A 23,682-nucleotide genomic window follows, 5' to 3' on the forward strand; every position below is an offset into this window, starting at 1 on the left:
AAAAAAAAAAGAAAGAATGATTCTATGGAGATGGAGAGAGAATGAGATTGGGAAACAAATTGAGACTTTCTATTTTGTAAAGTAGTAGAAACTTATGCATAAAAAGAGCTATATAAACCTTCTCATTACTGTTTATTATTTATTGCTCCTTTCTTACTGGGCAATCTACAGTACAATGATGATACAGCTATATCCAGGCCTTAGAAAAGGATTGAGACACTTATGATACAAGTTTAGATAAAGAGGTCCATTTTTATGTTTGCAGACAGACACCTATTTTTCTCTGCAGCTCCTGCTTCCTCATAACTGAGACCTGTGTAGTACAAATGAAAGCAGTTTTCTGGATGAAGCAACCTTTCCTCAGAGTCTTGGGCTCCACATCCACTCCCTACCAGGACAGGTGCGTCCCACATAGGTAATACCTGTATCTGTTATTTACAAGTTTCTCTCTCTGCAGTGCCAGACTGCACTGTGTCTTGCTAAGGCCAATGCTCTTTACTCTCTTATTTTCATGAACACATAATTCATTCATAAATTTTTAAAGGAAAAAGAATCGTTGTTTAATGAACTTTTGTGAAGAAAAATGAACAAGGGAAGAAAGAAAAGAAAGTATGTGAGTTTCTTACTCCCTAGACTTATGACCTGCATAACTCCAATCATTGTGTTATTTAGATTGCCTTCCTATTTAGACATTAAATTTGTATGCTCCCACATTATTGTGTTGCTACTTTTATTTTTTGATCTACACTGCTGGGATTCTCTGAGGAAACATGATGGTCAGGAAGAGGAGGGGAGGCAAGGACAGCCATCTCAAAAATGAGGTGGATGCGCCTTTCTGGCTCTAGGCTGGTTGCACTCAGGCAGGTACAAGCTGACGGGAATCAGTAGTGGCAGCCATGCAAACGAGGTCAAAGTTGGTTCCTCTGTGGCCTTTTTTTTTTTTTTTTTTCCTTCCCCAAGCTCTCTGAAAATGTGGGTGTGCACGTTAAAACTGCCCTATGAGGCAGCTCTGACATGTGGGGCTGCCTGGCACCAGCACAGCACATAATAACACGAAGCATTTGGCAGCGTTACAGGGCTAATCTTTACGTAACTGTTCCTGAACAACTTTAGTGCACTGAGCACAAACAAGCTTTCCATCAGCCTTCGGCTACATGCAGATTGCCTTGTGTCACCTGCTCCTCCGCTGAGCAAACATTAACTTTGGTCAAGGCAAGGAGAACCTTGTTCTGCATTTGTAGCTGACTCTCCCTAAATGACCTCCTTGTTTTCGAAGGGTATTCATGAACCAGAGGTGCATTTGTCACAAAGGTCCTTTTTAATAGGGTTTTTCCTCATAAGCACGGATGTGCGTTGAAAAATTATGTTGTGGATTGTTTTTGGGAGAGCTATGGTAGAATGGTTTGATTTTTCAACAGTTGCTCTGCTGTGGACTAATAGAGAAGGTACGTTTTTTTTTTTTTTTTTTTTTTAGTTAAGACACTGATGTGAGACCGTGGGGACCTGGAATCGTAATAATGTTTCATTTGTTCTACCCTTTGCCCCTTGTCAAATATCAATGTAAGCTCTTTACAGTCATCTCCTATGGTTTTGTTGCCTACTTCAATGGGGCCTGTTCTCCATTAAGATTTTTGTGCTGCAGACAGCAACACCAGGCCACAGGCCAACAATAATGAAATTCAGGTGAGAAAATACAGACCAGAGCTTCCCAAGTATCTGGTAACAGGGCTCCTACTCTTGCACAAAGGAAACTGAGTGCAAACGTCCCCTCTGGCATGCAGAAGAGGAGCGTCTCTAGCTGCTGCCCCGACCCCAGGTACTGCGGCCTGCCTGTGCCACTTCCCCACAGCAGTGCTTCTCCAGCCGGGTGCTCTTTTCACTCTGCATTGCACAGACACAACACGTGCTGCCGCACAGCAGAACCATGTGGCAAATACATAAAAGTGTGTACATTTCTGAGTGCTGGAAGAGAGCCCTAATTTTGCTGGCAGCGAGGCCAACTCTCCTCCTTTCCTCAGAGTGATGCCTGCAGTGTTCCTCAGTCCCACAGCCATGAACCCTCCCCAGGCTCTTTCTGGTGTGGCCATGGGCCTCCAACCTGCGTGTTTGCCCTCGGTGGCCTTGGTGTGAGGGGACCAAGATCCTAGTAGGCTCCTCTCCTCGCCATGTTCTCCCTTTCATCTTAGCTCACAAGGAAACTTTGCATACCAGGAGAGAGGCAAAGCAGAAGGGACCACCAGACCCGCATATTGCAAGGTTGTGAAATTGGTTTTGGAAGTCTGAGCTTTAAAAATAATTTGGGTTGTGTGGGGAGGAGTGAGAAGGGGGAGATCTTTCTATTTGCCTGCTAGAATTTCGAGTCTAGCTTCCTGGGGATATGTTTCCAAGTTTTTCTCATCAACTGCAGGGACTAGAAAATACACTCTCAAGTTAAATGAAAGCTGAAATCCCCCATAGTCCAACACACTGAAGATCTGGAGCTTTAACCCTGACCAAATCACAACAAAATCTTTAGAACCAGCCCATGCAAGATGTCTTTCACAGAAGGAAGAAAAATCTATACAAAAATGTTGTTAAGCAGTTGTGGGCAAGTGCAGCTGTTAAGGGAGCAGACGCTCAGATGCAACCAGGAAGGACGAGAGGCATTTTCTGTGATGTGAAGGAAGTCCATATATCCAAAGGTGAGGAGACAGGGTCACTATGGTCTATTCCCAAAACCATCCTGTCGCTCCAGCAGTGTATTGATTTGTGGATCTCTGCATAACATACAGACCAGGTCAGAGATGTCCCTACAACTCCTTGAAGCTATGTTTTTTTTTCTTCCCCCCCCCCCTTTTTTTTTTTTTTTAATTCTCTTGCCTACCTTCTTTTCCAATTCCCTTTCACTTTCGGTGGCTTTCAGGGCAGGGGGATGAGGAGGTAGTGTTATTATTTTAATTATCTTCCCCCCTCCCCCCCCTTTTGTTTTGCATAGGGTTCAATTTTTAAATCATTCATGAGTTTGCCTACTATGATAGAATGCTTTTTGATTCACTTCCAAAAAGAAGTGCATGCTAAAAAAAAAAAAAAAAAAAAAAAGAAGCTGAAGTGCTCCAGTAATTTTAAATTGTTCTGCATAGTGCATGCCCAGACCTCTGATTCTTTCCAAATGCAATGCTTCACTTATTTATTTATTTATTTATTTATTTTAAGAGCACTTCATTTTGGAAGTGAATAGGGTGCTTTGGGCACGGGCACTGTAGACCAATTTAGATTTCCTAGATTGCTTCAATAATCTGAAGAGTACTCCAGTCATTTTTAACTATTCTCCACCACATGCCTGCAAACCCATTCATTTTTGTACTGAAGTGACTATACTTAGGACAAACTCTGCTGTTCATTTGAAATTGTTCCATTCTCCATATCCACAGACCTCAAATTCCAATACAGAAACTTAATACAACATTTTGCTGTAAGAAAGCATTACCATTTCATGGCATAACATTAATGGCCAGCCTTTTTTATGCATTACTCCTTGTTGTTTTAGGCAGGACCATGTCACTACTGCCAGTTTGATGGGGGAAACATTCCCATAATTAGTCAAGCCATTTATTTTTTTTATTTTTATTTTTTATTTTTTTTTCAGTGTTTCTATGTTCAGCCGTGAGATTTAATTTATTTTATGTCTTTTTAATCCACAGATCAAAACGCCTTTGGCACATATATTTTATTTCCAGTTTTGGTAGGGAGTGAAGTGCATCACTAAATATCTCACAGAGCATCAGCAACAGAGCAAGGAAATAATAAAACACAACTAATGTTAGGCCATTTCCTCCTTCCTGTGACACCCAGCTGCACTTGTATCAAATAGGGTATGGCATTTCCCTGTACTAATACTATTGTTTCTATACTGTTACTTACTGCTCTTATTCAGGGACTAGTTCTGTTTCAAATACCATCCTGAAGAGACGGCTCATGATCTGCCCGGTGAGGGTTTAATGCCCTAATTCCCTTCCCTGCCTTTACCTTGCATATATTAAAAAAGAAAAAAAAAAAAGAAAAAAAAGAAAAAAAAAAGCCCTTATTCTTAATTCATACTTCTATAAAAGACTGTCTGCATTTCTAAGAAATATGAGCATCTTGTTCCAGGGAGGCTCTATGCTGCCTTAACTAATTAAAGCTTAACAGTAGGGCAGTGTTATGCTATACTTTGCAGTCTACCTAATGTCTTAATCATGATCCAGTATTAAAATTATTAGAAGGAGGAACAGTTGCATTGATTTGCTCCTGGCATAACGTTTTGCTATATGAGTGTCCATCTTTCACAAGAAACATTAAGAGGGCATGGAAGATACGTGAACATGCTCTGGATTATGACCTCTGTGGCAGCTCCTGGGGAAGCAACTGCCCTAAGGCTGGTTTTGCATTCTCTCTCCCACAGGGGCAGGCTTTGGTGATACTTTAGCAAAGTATCTGTTGCTGAGATAGTATAGCTAAAATAAAGTTTTTTGTTGTTGTTTGTTTTTTGTCTCACCATTTTTTTATTTTTTTTTCCGATGGAGGTGCAGACCACTATGCATTTTTAGTCTTGAAGACCAAATACTTGCAGCATGTATTAAAGAATCTTTGGGATTGCTATATCATGCCCCTGAGAACACAGCAGGAGCTGAAACTCAGGTTCCAGAAACTGCCCGAAGACAGTTCCAGTTTGTTTTGCTATTTGCTTCAGCTGAAATTTGCAGTTTTCAATTGCTACTGATAATTTTAATGAAAACAAAACAAAACCAAACAACAACAAAAAACTTTATTGGAATATGAGTAACTGATGGACAGAGAAAAATTTTGTAAGCATAACAATGCTGTTTCCACTTAATAATTACTGATGCAGCCTGCATGGGGAACTCATGCTGTTTTAAGGAATCTTTCAGGCATAGGTTTTGTTCTCCTGTACCAAATAATCTCTTTTCTTGCCTTACAGGATTTCTTTCTAAATGCAGTGTTTGAAAGAAAGAAGGAGCTCCAGGTGTGAGAGAGAAGGAGAATCCTGGGTTTGAACTTGTGCAGTGTTAAGATTTCAGCCAGCGATACAGTTTCTCTCCATATCTGTCCCCTCTTTGTTGTGAAGAGCATGCTGTTTGTGAGATCCCATCTTTTGAATGAATGTTAACTTGTCCTAGCCACTTAGAGAAACGAAAGGTCTCGCAGCTGAAAGAATGGTATCTTAATCAACTTCTGACTGGGTGATTACATTCTCCCTACTTATATTCGTTGAGATTTCAATTGGGTACAATCTTTTTCTTCACTTACAGTCATCCTTTTTTATGTGTTAAGTGCTTGCTCTGTTTCACCTCTGATGGAGCTGATTTTTAGAAGTAGCTAAAAAACTTTCATCATCTACACAGAACTTTGTGCTCTTTTAGGAAGAAAGTCTCTAATATATTATATATATATATAATATGTTATTACTGTGTTGCTACTATATTGTGATATGAATAAGAGGGACAGAGACAGAAGAATTATTTCACATAGTTAAATTCATATTGAAGAATATATATATATATTCTTTTTCAAATAATTCTTCTAAAGTTAGATGCTGGGTAATAGTTGTTTAGTCAATTTCTCATATAAATATTATGATGATGTTATTTATCGTTCTGTTTCCCACCTTTCTACTTTTAAGATCAAAAACACTGTTTCATAAACAAAAGTCAATATCATTCCCTTATGCCTAGCTTTGCAAAGCTTAATTCTCCTTAAATGTACCTCTTTCAAAAAGCTAATATAACTCCATAGGCATCAGTAGAGTTTGTGTATTTAACTCCAAAGTAAACGAAGCATCATTATAGGCCAGAGTTTCCTTCAGAAAGTTAAATATTAAGGCAGCATTTGCTAATATAGTGATGTATTATCATTCATCCTTGCACCTGTCCAGTTAGCCATAGATCCATCCAAGCATAAGATATAGTGTAGGAGGATTCAATTCTGCAAGATTAAATCTTCAGTTAAATGAACCTAAAGTGGCTTGGGGTGGGTCTGGCAAGCTATCCCACTGAGAAATAAGTTAAAGAAAAAAGAGAGAGGAGGGGATAAGCATATACCCATAAGGCTATGTCTACAATCTGGAGAGAACTCTGTGTATTTCATGCTGTTTTACTTGTACTTCTAAGGAAATGGTTTATTTTTAAGTCTAATTTGATGGCATTTAAGGATGTATATATATAAAATAAGAATAACCTCAATCTACTCAGTAGAAATACATGACTGTAAATCTCATATGCAAAATAAAAATCAGTCCTTAGATCTGTTAGCATTCCTGAAAGTATCAGTAAGATTCAAACTTCTAGGGGTCAAGTTGCAACCTTAATACAAGGATAGAGAGGGTGCAGCCTTCTGATTGCTTAGGATTCTGCAGAAAGACAGAAGAACTGCAGAAAACTAATCAGCTTTAACCCTTCCAAAATACCTGTTTTTTAAATGTCTTTTCTTGTATCAGAATAGCACCTCCAGTTTATGTTTTTCCCCATGTGGTGTGTTCTCTATCTCTGATTATCTCTGTACCAGTTACTGGGTAATGGAACCAAAAATGTACTGGAGTCTGTGCAGACTTTAAGTGTTGTTGTTTTTTTTTTATTTGTTTGTCTTTCAGAGGGAAATATTTTAAATGATACCATGTCACTACTGGTTACAATATAGAGTTCTCCATAGTGCCTGTCCTTGGAGATATTCCAAAGGTAACTGGACAGAGGCCTGTGTAACCTCTTCTAGATGATGCTATGGGGTTGGACTACATGATGTCTAGAGGTCTTTGCCAACCTCAGCGATCCTGAGATTTGATGACTGTCAGTGTTGAGAGTGACAAATCCAAATGGTCATATGGAAAGCATTTCCACACTTTCATTCTGACAGGCTGTGTAAGTTTAGATAGAGATTTACCAACCAGTGAGTTCAGCTACAACCGGAAATGCTGGGAGACATGTGCTGACCATGTCTATACAGAAATGGCCCCATGAGCAGCAGGGGACCCAGGAAGCTATAGGGCAACAAGGCAGCTGTTGAACAAATGAGAAGGGAAGCAGCAAAGAGGAGACAATGGGCAGCTAAAAGCCCTGTTTGGGAGAAGGGGTCTGGATGCAGGGAGGTGTTATGCATTGCCAATTTTCCCAAGCAAGTCTTGACTGCAGAAAAATTGGGAATCATTGGTCCATGATACACAGGCTTTGTTGGCTTAGCTCTACAAAGAGAAAAACATATTTTGGAGTCTTTTTTTTTCTTCAACTACCTTTTTGAATGACATAAGCCATGCCAGCAAAGGGATTCTTGCATCTATACAGAGGGTGTTTCTGGCTTATCTGTATCAATTAAGGGTGTGATTTTTTTCATGCTTGTGACTGAAACAGCTTTGTCAACAACACTTTATAATTTAGACCTGGCTTGAGAGCTGTCCTGGCTCTCAAGCAATTGCAGAGTGCTGGGGATTGTAGAGTGAACTCCTTTATTGCTGGCAAAGAAATACAAGGCATAGTCATTTTGAATAGATTTTATTTTTTTTTTATTTATTGTTATTCACATCACACGCATAATTCCTTTTTTGTTTGGAAAGGTGGTGACTGAAGAAGCAAACATAGCACCCTCATAGCAGCTGTGCAGCTTCATGTCAGGGCATCCACTGAAATACAGGCTTTCTTCATAATCAAAAGCCTAAAGGTTCCTGCTATGACCATATCCTAGCTAGAAAGGGTTTGTGATATAGCTAGACTGTCAGACACTTCCATTGGAAGCTAAGTTTACACTGGCACAAAAAGCTGATAAACTAATACAACTTCCTGAATAAGATAAGTATAGGGCAAAAGTACTCTTTTGTAGATAAAATGGCATATACATCAGGGGAGTTGCAGTCAGAGCAGTGCTAGTTAGGAGAGGAAAGTGTGGTTTGCTGTTTCTTTTTCTTTTTTTTTTTTTTTTCTTTTTTTTTTTTTTTTTTTTCCTTCCTCATAGACTTAACCAACATAGCAATGCCAACAACAAATCTCAACTGCCAGGCTGGTGTATTTCCCTGTGTAATTCATTCCCCTGAAATAAAATTAAAAAAGAATTAAAAAAAGGTTGTTTTTGTGTAAGTCTTGTCTTTTATTCTTACCAGATTCTGGTAAGAATATTCTTCCCTGTATTTGGTAAGAACAATCTCTCTGACATGGACAAAATGGTGGCTCTGAATGCAGTGACATAGCACTGTTAAGGGGAATGGTGTCCCCAGTGGATTGATCCATCCTAAAATCCTGTTGATGCTGTGAGGAAACAACCTTCCTTCCTTCCTTCTTCTCATGGTGGTTATGGAGCTATGGAGCTTGTCTGATGCCCTAGTAAGCTACTTCATCTCACTATAGAGGCAGAAAACAAATTCAGCAAATAACAACGCATCATTTTCTGCCCATTTTGTGAACTAAATTGGTTAACAAAAAGATCAGATAAGCACCAGTGTCCATGAAAAAGAGGGTGTAATGGTGTACAGCTGGGAGCAAGAGATATGAATGTCAGCATTAGATAGATTTAACTGTCTTGATAAGCTTCCTAACACTGGCTTAAATGTGGGTCACAAAGTGATAAACCAGTGCAAGAACATCCATCCACACCAAAATGTGGTTTTGTTTAGCTGATTCTGAATATCAGTGCTTCTAGGTTTGTCTGTACTTGGAAGTATTTCTTGATCTGTCTTGACTGGCACACTCCCATCCCTCTGAAAAGATGCCGTTTATGAGAGTCATTGCTGAGGAAGCTCAAGCCCAATTCCAGGAATAGGACTTCCTTTTAGTATCAGCATTACCAGGTCTGCCTCAGGCTCCTTGTTGCCATAGCCATTTTGATCAGAAAAGGCTTTTTTTTTTCAGACCTGTAATCAACAGAAATGATTATCATACTAGTAAAACATAGAAATGGAAACCAAGTTAAAAGCAGTGTACTTAGAGTTCTTCTGCTGGATAAGAAAATAAGTGTTTCCTTGATCACACAGAAAAGGGAGTGTTGTCTTTAAGATGGTGTGCTTAGCGTTTATCAGTGGACCATACAGCAGTTTCTGTCAGAGCTGCAGTTGCAGAAAGTGATGCTTCTTTTCCATGCAAGATGTTTTTGTTCTGTAAAGTTATAGTTATTATATAGTTATTAGTTTCTCTCTCTCTCTTTTTTTCTCCCTGTAAGATGTCAACCTTCAGTTCAGTGAACACTTTTTTTTTTTTTTTTTTTTTTTTTAATTGCATGCGTTACTTTGTTACTACCTTGTGTGTTATGTATGCAAAATCAACCCTCCTTTAATTTTAATTAGAGAAAGAAATGTGCTTGACTAGAAGACCAGACCAAATTGGGGGCTGTTGGAGGAGGACTTGAAGGGGGGGTGACAACAATGTGGGGAGCTTGAGCAGAAACCAGTTTGGAGAGTGAATGGTGGAAGGTTGCTTTTTTATGAGTCACAGGAAGCTCTTTAGTTGGAAATACTCAGACAGCTGCCCCCACGACAGGGTAATATTTGTGAATGCTGAAAGTTGCACAGATATTAATACGAATCACTGCACATCTGCAAATTTCTCCCTAAAAATACACAGTCCGTTGCTTATTATTAGTTGCTATGTAATATTCATGTGTCTAAAATCATTCAGCACAGGAGGAGAAATAATTCCTTGGGTTTGATCAATTTCTCTGTAAGAGCGGTGACTAAATTTACTGGATACTGAACCTGTCATAGAGCAGAGGTTGGAGTATTTCTTACCTTTACCTTAGGGGCTCTTTTAACAGTGCTTTGTGTGTCATAAATACTGTGTGCTTAGCACTGGGATAGGAGTGACTAGTGAAAAGCTGAAGCAACAACCAGCAAATGAAATGGCTGAGTGAACTATTCAACAAATACCTACGACAAATAAAAGCAAAATCCATTTGCAAATGATTTCCTAATCAAAATGAGCTGAATCCTTAACTAGTATTATTTGTAGCTAACACTTTGTGAAGCTCTAACGGGCAAACAAACACTTGAAAGAAATGAAATACCATTGCTGATTTTAATTAGATTTTTTTTTAAATTTATTTTATTATTATTATTATTATTATTATTATTATTATTTTACCATTAATGCATCCAGAGATATTAATTTGCTTCTCATTATGAGTGAATTAACTAAAAAAAAATCAGGTCATGAAACAATATATATATATATTTTGAATTACAGACATGGGAACAGCCACAGTGAACAGGAACTTCTATTTGTGGTAGTCTAGATACATCAAAACCTAACAGTGATGTTAGCTATTGAAGCAGCGATGTATGGTTCCTGGGCACTTACAGCGCCTCTTGAAGCCTCTCAGATGTGTTTGTGACCACACTTCTCAATACCTTATTTCTCTTTTCAGAGCTGGCAGATTGTCACCAAGACATACACCAGGGCAAAACTACCTGCTACCCATCCCTTTGACTACATGCAGCCTAAATCAGCAGCTCTCAGGCTGCAGTCATCACCCAATGGTTTTGCACAAGGTTATAGCAAGAAGCCTGAAGAAGGTAGCTGAGGATTATCAGCTCCTAACATTTGTGTGGTTACTCTGATGGCTAGAAAGTTGTCTTCACAAGTTTGGGAACCACTAGACACAGACTTATGTCTGAATCTTCCTGAAATTTGAAGAGTGCTGTCGCAACCACCTAGCATATATATGCATTTAAATGCTTGTATTGGGATGCTTAGAGGTATTTTAAAGAGACAAGAATACCCTTAATAATATTGACTGTAGGTGCCATTTAAACAAAAATCTACATGGCTGTCTGGCAAGTGAGAGCTTTAAAAGTATAATTACAGCTTGGTTGTAAAAGCGGAACTTTGTTCGGGTCAGGATGTTTGGATCAGAACCTGCTCTTTCAAGTTTTATTGAATAGTATGGAAATCATTACATCTTTAAGGTCTGCCCTGAACCACTATTGAAAGAGAAACCAAAATGGAGTAAGGTTTATTTTAACTTATAATCATTTTATTTTTCTCAGTCTCTTGATTCATTTAGTCTGTGTTTGTGTGTTTGCCTGCTCAGTGTATACATCTATTGTCTTTCTCAGACGTGGATGCAAACTACAGATAAGAATGTTTTTTTTTTTTTTTTTTTTTTTTTTCCTTATGGCTGCTGTGAAGTTACAGTCACAATATTAAGATGACAAGAAGTTCAAGACAAGATAAAGGACCTCGGTGTGATTGGACACTGAGAGGTGCGCCAGACTTCCTCCTTTTGCTTGGCACTTCTCTTTTTATTCTTTGATTAAAGTCTTTTTCCTTTACTTACATCCTCCATTAAGATGTCTCAGTGTCATTTAGGGTGTTAATTGAGAGGAGGTTTAAGCTCATCAAGGCGATTATAAGTGATAGTTAAAAATTTCTATATATGGCCTATGCTGGAATCAGCACAGTAGGATGCCATTTTTCTTTTATCTAACTGACATTGGTAATAATAGATGAAATTATTACTAAATCGCAGCTGCAGAGATGATATCATGATTTTTTTGTGTAATCTTTGATGAAAAATTAATTTTTGAGAGGGATAATTTAAAATGATTTAAATAGTATTATACTGAAGTCCTTACTGGTAATTAACACCAATCTTGTCAGAAGTGAATCCACTTTTGCAGCTGTTTCTAAAGATACCTACAGTATTTGTAACTTTTCTGGGAGTGAAATTATAGTGTTTGGACTTTATTTTTACTGCATAAGGACCATTAAGAGAAAAGGATGCTAATAGAGAAGGCTTTGTTCTCCATTGGGGCCAAATTCTATTTTACATTTGCAGTGTTTCTCTATGTATGCCTTTAATTAGCCATGCTCGGCATGTAAGCCTAGTTTAAGCAGAGTTTAGTATATGCAAAGCAGACTTTACATGGTATTTATATGTATGTCTTTGCATGCCAGTGTACACATAGATATGTATATCTTTATGGGCTCACTATATATGTATACACAACTTTATTTGCGAGGGGTTTAATTGCTTGAACAGATGGCTGATCAGAAATGCTTCTTCATCTTCATCAGTGACTCGTCTTTCTTTCTTTGCATCGACTTTCATCACAGTGGCAAAAAAGTGCTCTAACGAGAAACAGCTGAAAATAGATTTTTCTTTGGTACTTTCATCATGCTTTAAATGACAGAAGTGGATTTTTTTGTCCTATATATAAAGACCTGCAGGAGAAGGTTAAAAAAGGAAATATAGTGAAATCTAAATAGAAAAATTTGAATGAGAATATGGGAGAGCCTCAGATTATTCCTCTTATCTTCATATTTTACTTTCTTCTTTTTTAAAGTACATGCTGATTTTTGACAAGATATATAGTCGTGGTTATTCACGCCAGCTACAGTACCTGCCAATCAGTTTTTCTTTTCCTCGAGTTTGGTGCAGAGAGGGGGAGGGAGGGACATGAGTTGAAAGATGACACAATGGCTTAGAGGACTGTTACTTTAGGTATTCATTAAAATAGGAGTTACATGGCCAGCTTCTGCTGTTTCTGCAATTTTATTGTATTCAAATCAAAGTCTGGCTTCTGTAGGCTTTATAAAGGAAACAATGTGCCTTATAAACAGAGTGCAGGGTTCACATCGGATGGTTCACTTACAAACAGATTCAAGGCTTAAGTTGATGTGTAGATATGCAAATAATCTTTCACATTTTTAATTTTTAAGATAAGTTATCCGATATTTTATTTTTTCCATTGTTGAAGTCTTTATGCAAACATTTGCTTTTTCTCTCTGCTTTCCTGTGGAAATGTCACTGTTGTTGTAGTAACTTTGTAAATTGGTAAACTGAGGAACACTTTGAAGAAGGGAACTAAGAAAATCTTACATCTGGCTGAGAGTTAAAAGCAGAAGTAGAACTTGGGGATTCTGGTCTGTCTTTCTTTTTTTTTTTTTTTTTTTTTTTTTTTTCCCAGCAGCTGACCAAAACCATTGGAAAAATATGATTTACAAAGGAAAAAATTGCTCTTTGCATTTTTAGATGTGTTTGAATGGAAGATGGAGAAAAGACCCTATGGTTTCACAACAGCATAATAACCTGAGGCTTATTTTCCATGCAGAGACTAGATTTCATAGGTTTTCTCCTCAATCTGAGTCAATAACATGTCCTCATACTCAGTGCAGCTGTAGAAGGACCATGGTCCTTGAAAAATGTACAGGGGACCCAGAGGAAACTTTCTACTGTAACATGGGATGAAACCTGAGGGCTGAAAGCACAGGTTTTTCTGAACAAAGAGTAAACAGCAAGAAAAGCAACAGAGTACCTTAATAGAGGAAGATTAAAGCTCTTCAGAACCACTGTGGTGTGTCAATACAATGTAGATGCTTTAGAGATGAAAGGGAGAAATATATAAGCAAGAGACTCCTGGAGGTTAAGGATGTGTAGGGACCAGTCAGTGTATCACAAGCATGAGATATAGGAATAAACAGTGTGGTCAAACAAATAAAACAATCTCTTAAATTATATTACTAAAAGTATTCACTATAGAGACTGGGATTTACGTATAAGTATGTATATCCACCATCTGGGTCTTCAGTTTCAGTTCTTTGGGTTGGGACAGTCTGGAGATAGAGAAGATATAATAAGACTATCACCCTACAGATTTGCTGGGGCCACTCATGTGCTTAAACCAGCAGCCAAAAGTTGTAAAGAAATTTTATTTTTCCACCAGAACAATTACTGCAAGATGAACAGGATGTTTGTGTGCTGGAAAGAGAAAAGATGCTGGGAATAAGAACAGCAGTTTCAGATTTTTTGAGCCTTTCTTTTCAGATTGTGACCCCTTGTTTGCAGGCTTTGAAACCCTGATAGAAAGGGTGTGGGCTTAGGAGGAGGTAATCTTGGCTCAGGAGGTCCAGCAGATGGTGTTGGCAAATGGCACTGTGGGCTCCTGCAGTGTGGTGCAACACTCTGGAGGTGGGTAGGGGAGCAACGAGGTTGTGGGAAGCAGCTGGTGGCAAATACACTCAAGATGGCTCCAGCGAGCAACCACAAACAGCTTGGTAGGGTGGAGAAGGAGCAGAGGATAGCTCTGAGTAAATGAGCCAGTGCTGCATCTACATCCCACTTCAGGAGGATGCATGAGAGATGAAGATCAGTAGCTGACAAAAAAGAGAAAAATTCATTGCTGTGCTTTTGACTGTTACACTCTGTGTAGTAAACCTTTCTCAGTGCAAGCCTAAGGTCTTAGATCCTGGAAAGGTTGCCATTAGAAATGTATCTTAATGATTGGAGGCACTCAGTTCCTTTTCATAACGAAGTAAATCCATAGGTTTTGCACTGAAGTCTGTGACATACCCTGACAAACATCTGACACTTACTCAGAACCAAGCATAAATGAGAGACAGTCAGAGGACTGAGCTGCTTCCCTCTCTCTCTCTCTGTCCCAACATTAAATATAATGAGAATAATCAAGGAAATTAATATTAAACATTTATTTCTCCAAAGAAATTAGTAGCTTGGAAAAAGTAGTAGGTAGTTCTTTTGTAAGATATTGCTACTGTTATGGCTTCAGCTACAAAAGTTTTCAGGAGGTTGAGCACTTGGGGATAAAGAAATAAAAACAGGTAAGAAGCAGAAAATTCTATCCTGATTTGTTCAAAGCACTAAGACAGGTAAGAAAAAGGGATCTGTCAGCATTTACACGACAGGTAGCACCAGCTAGGAGCTAGAATATTATGGGCATGAGTTTACGCAAAACAGCTTCACACAGCTTTACCAATGCATTTCCATCCAAAACAGCAGTATTATTCACAACTGTGCACTTTCATCTGCAGAGCCTTGTGAAACTGATGAAAGTTACAATTTTATATTACTTGCAACAAAGGTTTTCTGTGACAGTGAAGACAGGACTGGTGTCACTAGTCCTTCCTTGGGATTGAGCTGTCTCCTGCATTTCTCAACGCCTCAAGATGCCTCTTGATATTATTTACATCACCTTTCTTTTTAAAAAGCAATCTCGTCATGATCGTCTTTTACTTCATAGGGACATCACCTTAAGTACTGACTATGTCGATTAGGTGTTCAGGTCAGAAGACCTCATTCTACTGCCTGCAGAGATGAGGAAGGCAGATACAAAGCACTTTTGGTTAGCTGAGTAGGGCATCCTCATTTCAGTCCTTGAACTAGGGTCTATGCCAAACATGCTATGCCATTGCTGCCAAGATGGATGGATGAAGACCTTATAAATTAAGACAGGATGATTCTTCCTTGCCAATGGAAATTGGCTGCCTCCATACCTGTTTCAGGTGTTGATGTAAAGGAGCAATGTGAGTCCCTTATACATCATGCATAATGTGCTCGGTTAAACAGAATTGAATATCAGTTCTCCCATCTTTTGCTACTGCAAATCAGTGCCCTAGTTCTTCACTCCATTCCTAAGTAGAAGGAAAGGGTTTTGGCTATAATCTTTAAAACTGAACACCTTGAGATCTTATCTCTTTATGTTAGGCAGTAAGTTTTTTTTTTTTTTTTTTTTTTTTAAAGTAAGAATGAGTTAAACATAAACAAGGAAAAAGTGAACATAGCTTGGGTTAAATTTTTAGCACTTTATTAAATGTAAAAAGGCTTGACAGTTGTATTACATCCCCACCCCGTTCCTTCTTTTTCCTGTTATATGTCCAAGTCCATTTACCAAGATCTATGTCTGAAGAGCTGGTGAACAGATGACATCATAAGAGTCAAAAAAGATAAAGGGAGGAATGAATCAAGGAAAGAAAAGGAGTTTAAGTGATAATCCCTGATACTTTTTGTATTTTTCTTTTGTTAACACTGTTGTAGCTGTATCACAGAACAACCTTTTAGAGAGGGTAAGTATAAAATATTTCTAATTTCTTCATCCTCTTCAGCCATGCTGATATGGATTTTTTAAATCGCTAATCAGTTCAGTGATTAAAATACAGGAAAATGAAAACTGACATTTAAAAATATCCTAAAGCAAAGAAAAAAAAAAAAACAAAACACACCTTACACAAGTAACACATATAAAATAAACCTTTGGCACTCTTGATTCATTCATCATAAAATATGAGCTATATAAAACTAACTGCTGATAAATTATTTGTAGGTCACCTTTAAACAAGTTTCTGAGACAATAATGCATCCTCTGAAATAAAAAGGCAAATAGATTTTCTTTTCTTTATATGAGGCATGTTTATATTTTAAAAACATTTTACATTGGATTTAAAGAATGATAAAGATATTTCACTATTACATGATATTTGCAGTTATTCACAGCATTGCCTAATGATCTTAAATACACACACAAATGCAGAAACAATCTTGAATGCTTTGGCAGAAATGTTCACGTTAGTCACTGCAGAATAGTTTCAAATTATCAGAAATACTGCGGTCAGCAAGAGTATGGAAGTAATTGTTCCCCTGTGCTCGTCTCTGGTAAGGCTTCACCATGAATACTGTGTTCAGTTTTGGGCTCCTTACTACAAGAAGGATGAGATGCTGGAGTGCATCCAAAGAAGGGCTATGAAGCTGGTGAAGGGTCTAGAGAACAAGTCTTGTGAGGAGAAGCTGAGGGAGTTGTTTAGTCTGGAGAAAAGGAGGCTCAGGGGAGGCCTTATTGCTCTCCTTATTGTGGGTGGGGGTCAGTCTCTTCTCCCAGACAAGTGATAAGACAAGAGGAAATTTCCTCAGGTTGCACCAGGGGAGGTTTAGCTTGGATATTAGGAAAAAATTCTACACTTACAGAGTTGTGAGGTATTGGAACAGGCCACCTACAAAAGTAGTTGAGTCACCATCCTTGGAGATATTTAAAAGATGTGCAGATGTGGTGCTTGGGGACATGGTTTAGTGGCAGACTTGGCAGTGCTAGGTTAAGAGTTGGACTTGATGATCCTGGAGGTCTTTTCCAACCTAAAGGATTCTGAGATTCTATGAAATTAATGAAAAGAGTACAATTGTTTCTATATGAGTACCTCACTCTGGGATATAAGTGAAATAGAAATTTAGTGTAGTAGTTTACTAGACAATGATTAATATTTACTTTTATCACCCAAATAGCCCCAAAACATTACAAAAATTACAAAACATTACAAAAATTACTTTATGAAGTAGAATTCTTGCTTCCCTGCTATTAAGCAACACTTAGGCATCTAAAGTCAAACTCTCTCTCTCCCCTTCCCCTCTTACCAGAACAATTGTGATGCTGACTGTAATGCCAAAGTCATGTACATTTTTCTTCTTGTTATGCCATTGAGATGAGTAATTTGCAGTTAGACTATATAGCTTCTTCCTTTTTACATTTATTTTGTTATCTCACAGTTGTACTTTACTTTTAACATACTTTTACTTGATTTGTATATTTTTTAACTCCATACATAGTGCCGAAAAACTTATTTATCCTAAGCTGTTCATGAAGAGAATTTAAATGCATCACAGGATAGGTAGATGTACTTGAACACTCATAGTCAAATACGCTCAAAAATATTGTTGTTCCTACATTTGATTGTTCCCTTCTACATATTCAAGAGATATTTGATCGAAATGTATAACAAATATGAAAACATATAAACGCTTTGAATTTTCTATGAGGAAAAGAAAATACGGAAAACAGTATGATATTGTACTATACTTAGGGGCACTGGTTAGGGTGTTTATGCTGGAGAAAACAGCAAAATGTAAAGAGTCTGACTAGTTTCTTGGAATCTTTTATTTAATGCTTCTTCAGTATGGAAATCATGCAAAATTACTTGAAAATGGCTGTCAAGCATTTGATCATATAGCAATGTAGAATCCCCCAGAAGAAAGAAGAAGAAAAATCCCAGTAAAGTTCTAAGAAGGTCTGAATATCAAGTAACAGACTGGGCTGCTGTCTTCATACTTCTGGTGCGTTTTTAACTAGGCTACCTTGTGTTCTTTTTCTTTCCTTTCCAAACCCAGTATTTAAAAGTCCCATATGGCAATAGATATTGCTGGAATAGAATGCATACTGTTCTGGAATCAATTTGATCTGAGTTAACTTTATATGTTTTAAAAGGCAGCTGATATTTTAAAAGACAGCTGAAATATTTTGCCTCTTTTACATTTTCTTTTGTCCTGGTCCTTATCCACTCTCCATCCTTCTCACATCTGCAGCCCTCCATATGGGTGTTTCAGCAAGATACAGAACTTTCTATTTCAATCCTTTCAATCCTGGAAAGAAGGTGGGGGGAGCAATATAAGTGTTCTTCTGCCCAATAGCATATATGCTTAAATTACAGACAGAAGGGGATTGAAGGTGACATGTTCTATATGTGATAATATCAGACCAGGCACATTAGGTATGTGCACTTCATCATTAATGGGATGAGGATGGAAAAGGATGTGAATAGAAAAAACAGGATTTTACTTCGAATTTATTGATGCCAGAAACATTATTTAACTTTTAAAGATTGAATTTGATTTTTGAACTTAATTTTCCCTTGTGATCTGTACTGACAACTCTGCCTTTTATTGGCAGACCCTTATCATAGGAGTTAACTTATGCCCTAGGTCAATAAAAAATCTGAACTGGGACACTGTTAGGGAATAATCCCCAAACGTGCTTGTTTTACTTCATATCCTGCTTAGCAGAGACTTCAGTGTTAGTGACTGACAGCTCTTTTCAACTATCAGAGTTTTTGGGTGAATAGGTCAATAGATTTAATATCCTGGGGATATCCCCTTCAGATTGCTGATCTCCACCTTACAACAGCCAAAGGTCTGACCTTGGACCATTTGCAGATTTAAGCTGAAACAAGTGGATGTCAAACTAGGACTTTGGGAGCCTAATCAGTACAAGGTATATAGTCCTGTAGTACAGCCGCAGCCATGATCTGAACTGGGTGGATACTGAGTTCACCAGGACCTTTTCCTTGTGTAATAAAACTCCAGAGAAAAGAAATCATATATTCTTTAGCTGCTCTTTGCCGGGCAAAGCTGCTTGTGAATCTGGATTAATATCCTCAGCTGCAAAAAAGCTACATAAAATTGGAAAACTAATTGTCAGTGGAAAAGTGCTTGCATGTTTCTTAGTGTACATTTTAATGGTGTTTTTGACTGATATCACATATGTCATGTGTATACTTTCTTCTTGTACCTGATATCATACAAAAAGTAAACGTGACATTATGACTGATGAAAGAATGACAGAAAATTTTATCTGATACCTAAAACTCCAGATCTTATCCATAGTTTTTCAAAAGATAAAATTTAAAAGATAATTATAACTTCTAGATTTCTTGAGAAATCTCTAGTTTAGCCAGATTTCTGCTGGAAACAAAGCACAGGAACAGACCTTTGTCTTTCTTTTTTTTTTTTTTTTTTTTTTTTTAGATTCTTTTTCCCCTCAAGATAGCTTTTGTCTGTCTGCCTAAAAGCTTCCTATTTTAAGCCAGCTGATGGTGTTTCTAAGGTCCAAAGATATAGCATTATTGCTAGTTTTATGAACATAGGTGGGAAAACAAAGAAGGGGCACCCAGATCATGTCCTTACTGAAAAACAATACAAAACTGATACATCACTGTAAGCTAAACTGCATTATTAGTCAACAGAGAATAAGAATGGGATAGAGACATTACAAATGTCCCAGTTACAGTAAAGGCTTCGGACTTAGCTTGAACCCCATTAGATAAAGATAATACAATCATGACTCAGGAAGCCATAATCTTCATGAGTTGTATATCTCATTGTTTCCTTTCCTGAGTCCAAAGGAAGGTCTTGTGCAGGGTCACCAGAAGCTCAAGGATGTGTCACTGACAGCTTGAGGGGAATTGGAGTTGTTAGCATGAGTAGCACTGTCACAGGAGAATGTTTTTTCTCCGTTCCCAATGGATCTCCAGAGCTTCCATACACTAATTAATGATGGAGGCTGCTGTTGTGGGAAAATAATATAAAGGCCCAGATTTTCTGCTGCAGGCAAGGAGCAAGGAGTGCTAATTGGGAGGGAGGTGTGAGCAAAGATGCCACCTTGCACTGACTGATCATTAGCCAGCTTTTGTCCCTTGCCATGAGTTAGAGCAATCTGAGGGTGACTGTAAATTATGTGGACTGCTAGTGGCACCAAAGGACCATTATTGTAGTTAGACCTTGCTGGTGTGTGAGATATACTTGGTACAGCTATACATTATCCACCAGGAAGCAGAAGTGGAGAACATCATACTTTGATTTTGAGACTGGTCTAAGCTGCTTTAAGGGCTATTTTGAATGAGTGGGAGGAAGCATTAGGTCAGAACCTCAACCTTTATAGTGGGATTTTTGTATTAATGTAAGTCTTCATGTCATCCAGATGCTTAGGAAAAGGGCCCTTTACAGAAGATATCAGTGTATAGAAAAAGTTATCTGGCTGAATGTATAGCAGTGCTTTAACTTCTGATACTGCCTTAGTGTAGTGGGTTCAGCATCTGTTGAACATCCCATGCTGTGCATTAGGATGTGACTCTAGAGCAAAATCAAACTTCTCAGACATTCTTCTGTTAAAAATCCCTTATGAGTTTCTATACCATATCTTTTTTGTTCCTTTATGCCTTGGTCATTTTCCCCTGCAGCTGTCTCACAAAGGTAGGGGTGACAGGATTTGGCCAATATGTATGATGAAGATGTGTAGGTCAAGGGTGACATGAAGAAGTAAAAGGCAAAAAAGGAACAAATGACATGCTGTATGTCTAAAAAAAAACAATGGCCAGTCAAAGATATGGAAGCCTTGTTCTGAATAGGGTTTATGAAATCCATCAAATATGTGAGTTGTCATGTTAGTTTTACATTTGATTTTTTTCTGTCATATTTATCACAAAGAGTCAGAGCAGAGACAGAATCATTACTGTTCCTGCACGTTATGGTACTTTGGCACTAGGCCATTCTGAGCATACATGCCAAGATGCTTTTATAAAACCATTAAAACAGCAGTACTAATTAGATATTTAGAGGAATAGAAATCCTGAAGGTTAAAATACCAGTGAAGCAGTTATGACCACAAGTGGAAGCCCAAAAAGGGCTTTCTCCACTGGTGAAAGAAAACACTATTAACCCAACATATATTTTTTTAATAGTACAGTAACTTAGTCTTTAAATGTTCTTATGTTAGTGCTGCTATTCCATACATTTGTTATCAGTATTTACTGTCTTTGTTACAGTCATGTTTAAAGGCACCACCATCGTACGTGTTACTGTACATGCAAAGATACAGTCTTTACTTTGAATTCTTTGTAATCTCTTAATCTTTCCATTTATACACTTGTTCAAAGGCATATTTTAATATAGTAGATGGAATGCTATCTATGAAGTAACAGAGAATTAATATGAGCATGATGTAAAAGTTTTTTATTTAAAATTGTATGCTTTCATGCATCAGTTTGCATATTTTGTAAACTTATAAGTACACTAGGTTACTTAACTGGGCAAAACAAAAAATAACCAAAGAGAGAAAAGTCTGCTATGTCATGAAAGGCTTGGAGAAGGTGAAGACAGAAGAAAAATTCAAAGAACAAGAACCTGGGAACAATCAGTGAAAGGACCATGGAACTATTTAATAAACAAAACTACTCCATGTACTACTCCATGTCTTCTCTTGAAGAAAGCTTGTACTTTCTCAGAAATATTATGCCTGGCTGCTAGAGAATATTGTGGGGACCAAAAAAAAAAAAAAAAAAAGATTTCAAAAAAAAGATAAGGCAAAGTCATGTAACACAAGGTCACTTTGTCCTCCTGTTGGGACTATTAGACACAACTTTTTGATGCAACTCCCTACTAGACATCAGTAAGTTGTCAAATGCTGGAAGCAAGGAGAGTATATTTAAGGAATGACCATTCTATTACATTTCTTCCCTAAGCATTTAATGCCACCAATGGTCACAGAAAGGATAATAGCTCTGATCCTGTTTGGCAGTTCTTATATGTGTGACACGGATCCCTGCATATAGTTGTGGCTGAAAATTCATGTGAATAATGTGATAAGGTTTAAACCTGATTTCACTGTGGCTACATTTTAGAGACTTGAGTCCATAGCTGAGGAGTGTTCCGAGGTTAGTAGTCCTTCACTGCAGCTGGGAGGTACAAGCATCACTCTTGCAACATATCATGTGGTTGCAGTCATGGAGTTGTTCCATCCATCCTCTCCTCTGCATTTAAATTGTTTGCATCCACCTTTACCTTGTTTGGTTCATAATAAATGTGACTGCTTTCTGAAGCATGAATATCAGTCCAGAAAATTGGACAAAGCCTTTCCCTGCAGCAACATTTGGCCACCCACTGGATTAGCCCAGTTTTATACCTTTGTGTAAAATTAACAGGCCCAACAAGCCCCAAACGTAGTAGCTTAGCTCTCAGCTTGTTTAGATTGTAATCCCTGTACCTCACTGAGTATCATGAGCTTTGGTTTCAGAAGGTGATGAAAAAGAGGCTATTTTTTCCAGCTGAGTACAGAGTATAGCTGAGAAATAAAGGTGAGCTATTTCTGCTACATTTCCTGATTTGCCTCTCTGCCTGTTGTTTGATATTCTGACCTTGCTGTTTGTTTCCCAAATAACTTTTGTTTCCAGGAATATTGAGAGGCTCTCCCAAACAGCTGCAGAAGGTGTCACAAGCACTGAAAAAAAGTATTATATAAATCTAAACATCTGAAATGCTGAGTAAAATTATTGCCTGGGCTGTGGTGATTCAGACTCACTGTATTCACACAGACTAGCAAGTACATATGGACACAAACACACATAGACACACATACAAGCACAGAAATCACGGGGGGAAAGGAAAGAAAATTACACAATTATGAGGCTAACAAAAAACAAGACAACAGGGCTGTGATGTTGTACCTACAATGGTGTTTGATTCAGAGATTCCTTGCCTTAAATGAAATACATTATCAAAGTTATCCTGTGTGGATGTCTCCCTATTTTTGTTCCCTGGATTTTGTAATCCTCTTTCAGCTAGATACCATACTTTCCTTAGCTGCAGGGTATAATATAATAAAACAGGTATGCATCCATCTATAAGCTGCACTTAAGTTGATGTATGCAATTGTGTGTACATATACATCATATTTTTAGAAAGTATATAAATGTGGTACACATATAGGCATATATATATGCATACCCAAATTAATACTTTGATGTATTTAGCATTTTCAACTAATTATACCTTGCAGTCTAATGTTAATTCCCACTTGAAACATTTGGCACTATTCCTCCTAATTCATTTATATTAATGAGGGGAGGATCCTCTGAGCTATAATCAGTTAAAAATCATGACTAGCTTTGTTAATAAATACCAGATTGGTACATGATACTGTATTGGCTTGTCCTTAATTAGGAAGCACTGAAAGGAGTACCAAGAGGGAAATACTCATAAATTTTTCTTTTAAAGTCTAACTGCTCTCTTTCTGGAATTTGAATCTTTGAAACAGAGAGAAAAATGATAACTTTGATTTTTATTTTTATTTTTTTTTAATTTTTCCTGCACTTAAAACAACTTATCTTTAATTAAGATATACATTTGATACAGAAGTTTTTCTAACCCAAGTCCATGAAGGAAAAGAAAAATCAAGAGAAACATAAGCAGCATTGCTAAGTATTAGGTAATAGAAACACTTAATTTAAATATTAGAAATCTAGAAGTTTTATGAAGCATTTGGGGAGGCTGGATGGCTCAGGGAACTGGTAATGAACTAGTGAAGCCTTCATTTGTAGGTGATTGATTGCAATTGCATCTAGTAAA

The 23,682-nt window shown here is 37.7% G+C and overlaps 1 long non-coding RNA gene across 1 annotated transcript in view; it reads left to right on the forward strand.

Moving 5' to 3' along the window:
- Positions 1-23,682, forward strand: part of LOC118168467 — a 53,689-nt gene that overhangs the window by 12,098 nt on the left and 17,909 nt on the right. The window contains exon 4 of the long non-coding RNA XR_004751576.1: positions 290-415. This is a non-coding gene — a long non-coding RNA (uncharacterized LOC118168467). The remainder of the gene's footprint in view (positions 1-289; positions 416-23,682) is intronic.

Source organism: Oxyura jamaicensis, chromosome 5 (assembly GCF_011077185.1).
Source record: "Oxyura jamaicensis isolate SHBP4307 breed ruddy duck chromosome 5, BPBGC_Ojam_1.0, whole genome shotgun sequence".
Taxonomy (NCBI): Eukaryota; Metazoa; Chordata; class Aves; order Anseriformes; family Anatidae; genus Oxyura; species Oxyura jamaicensis.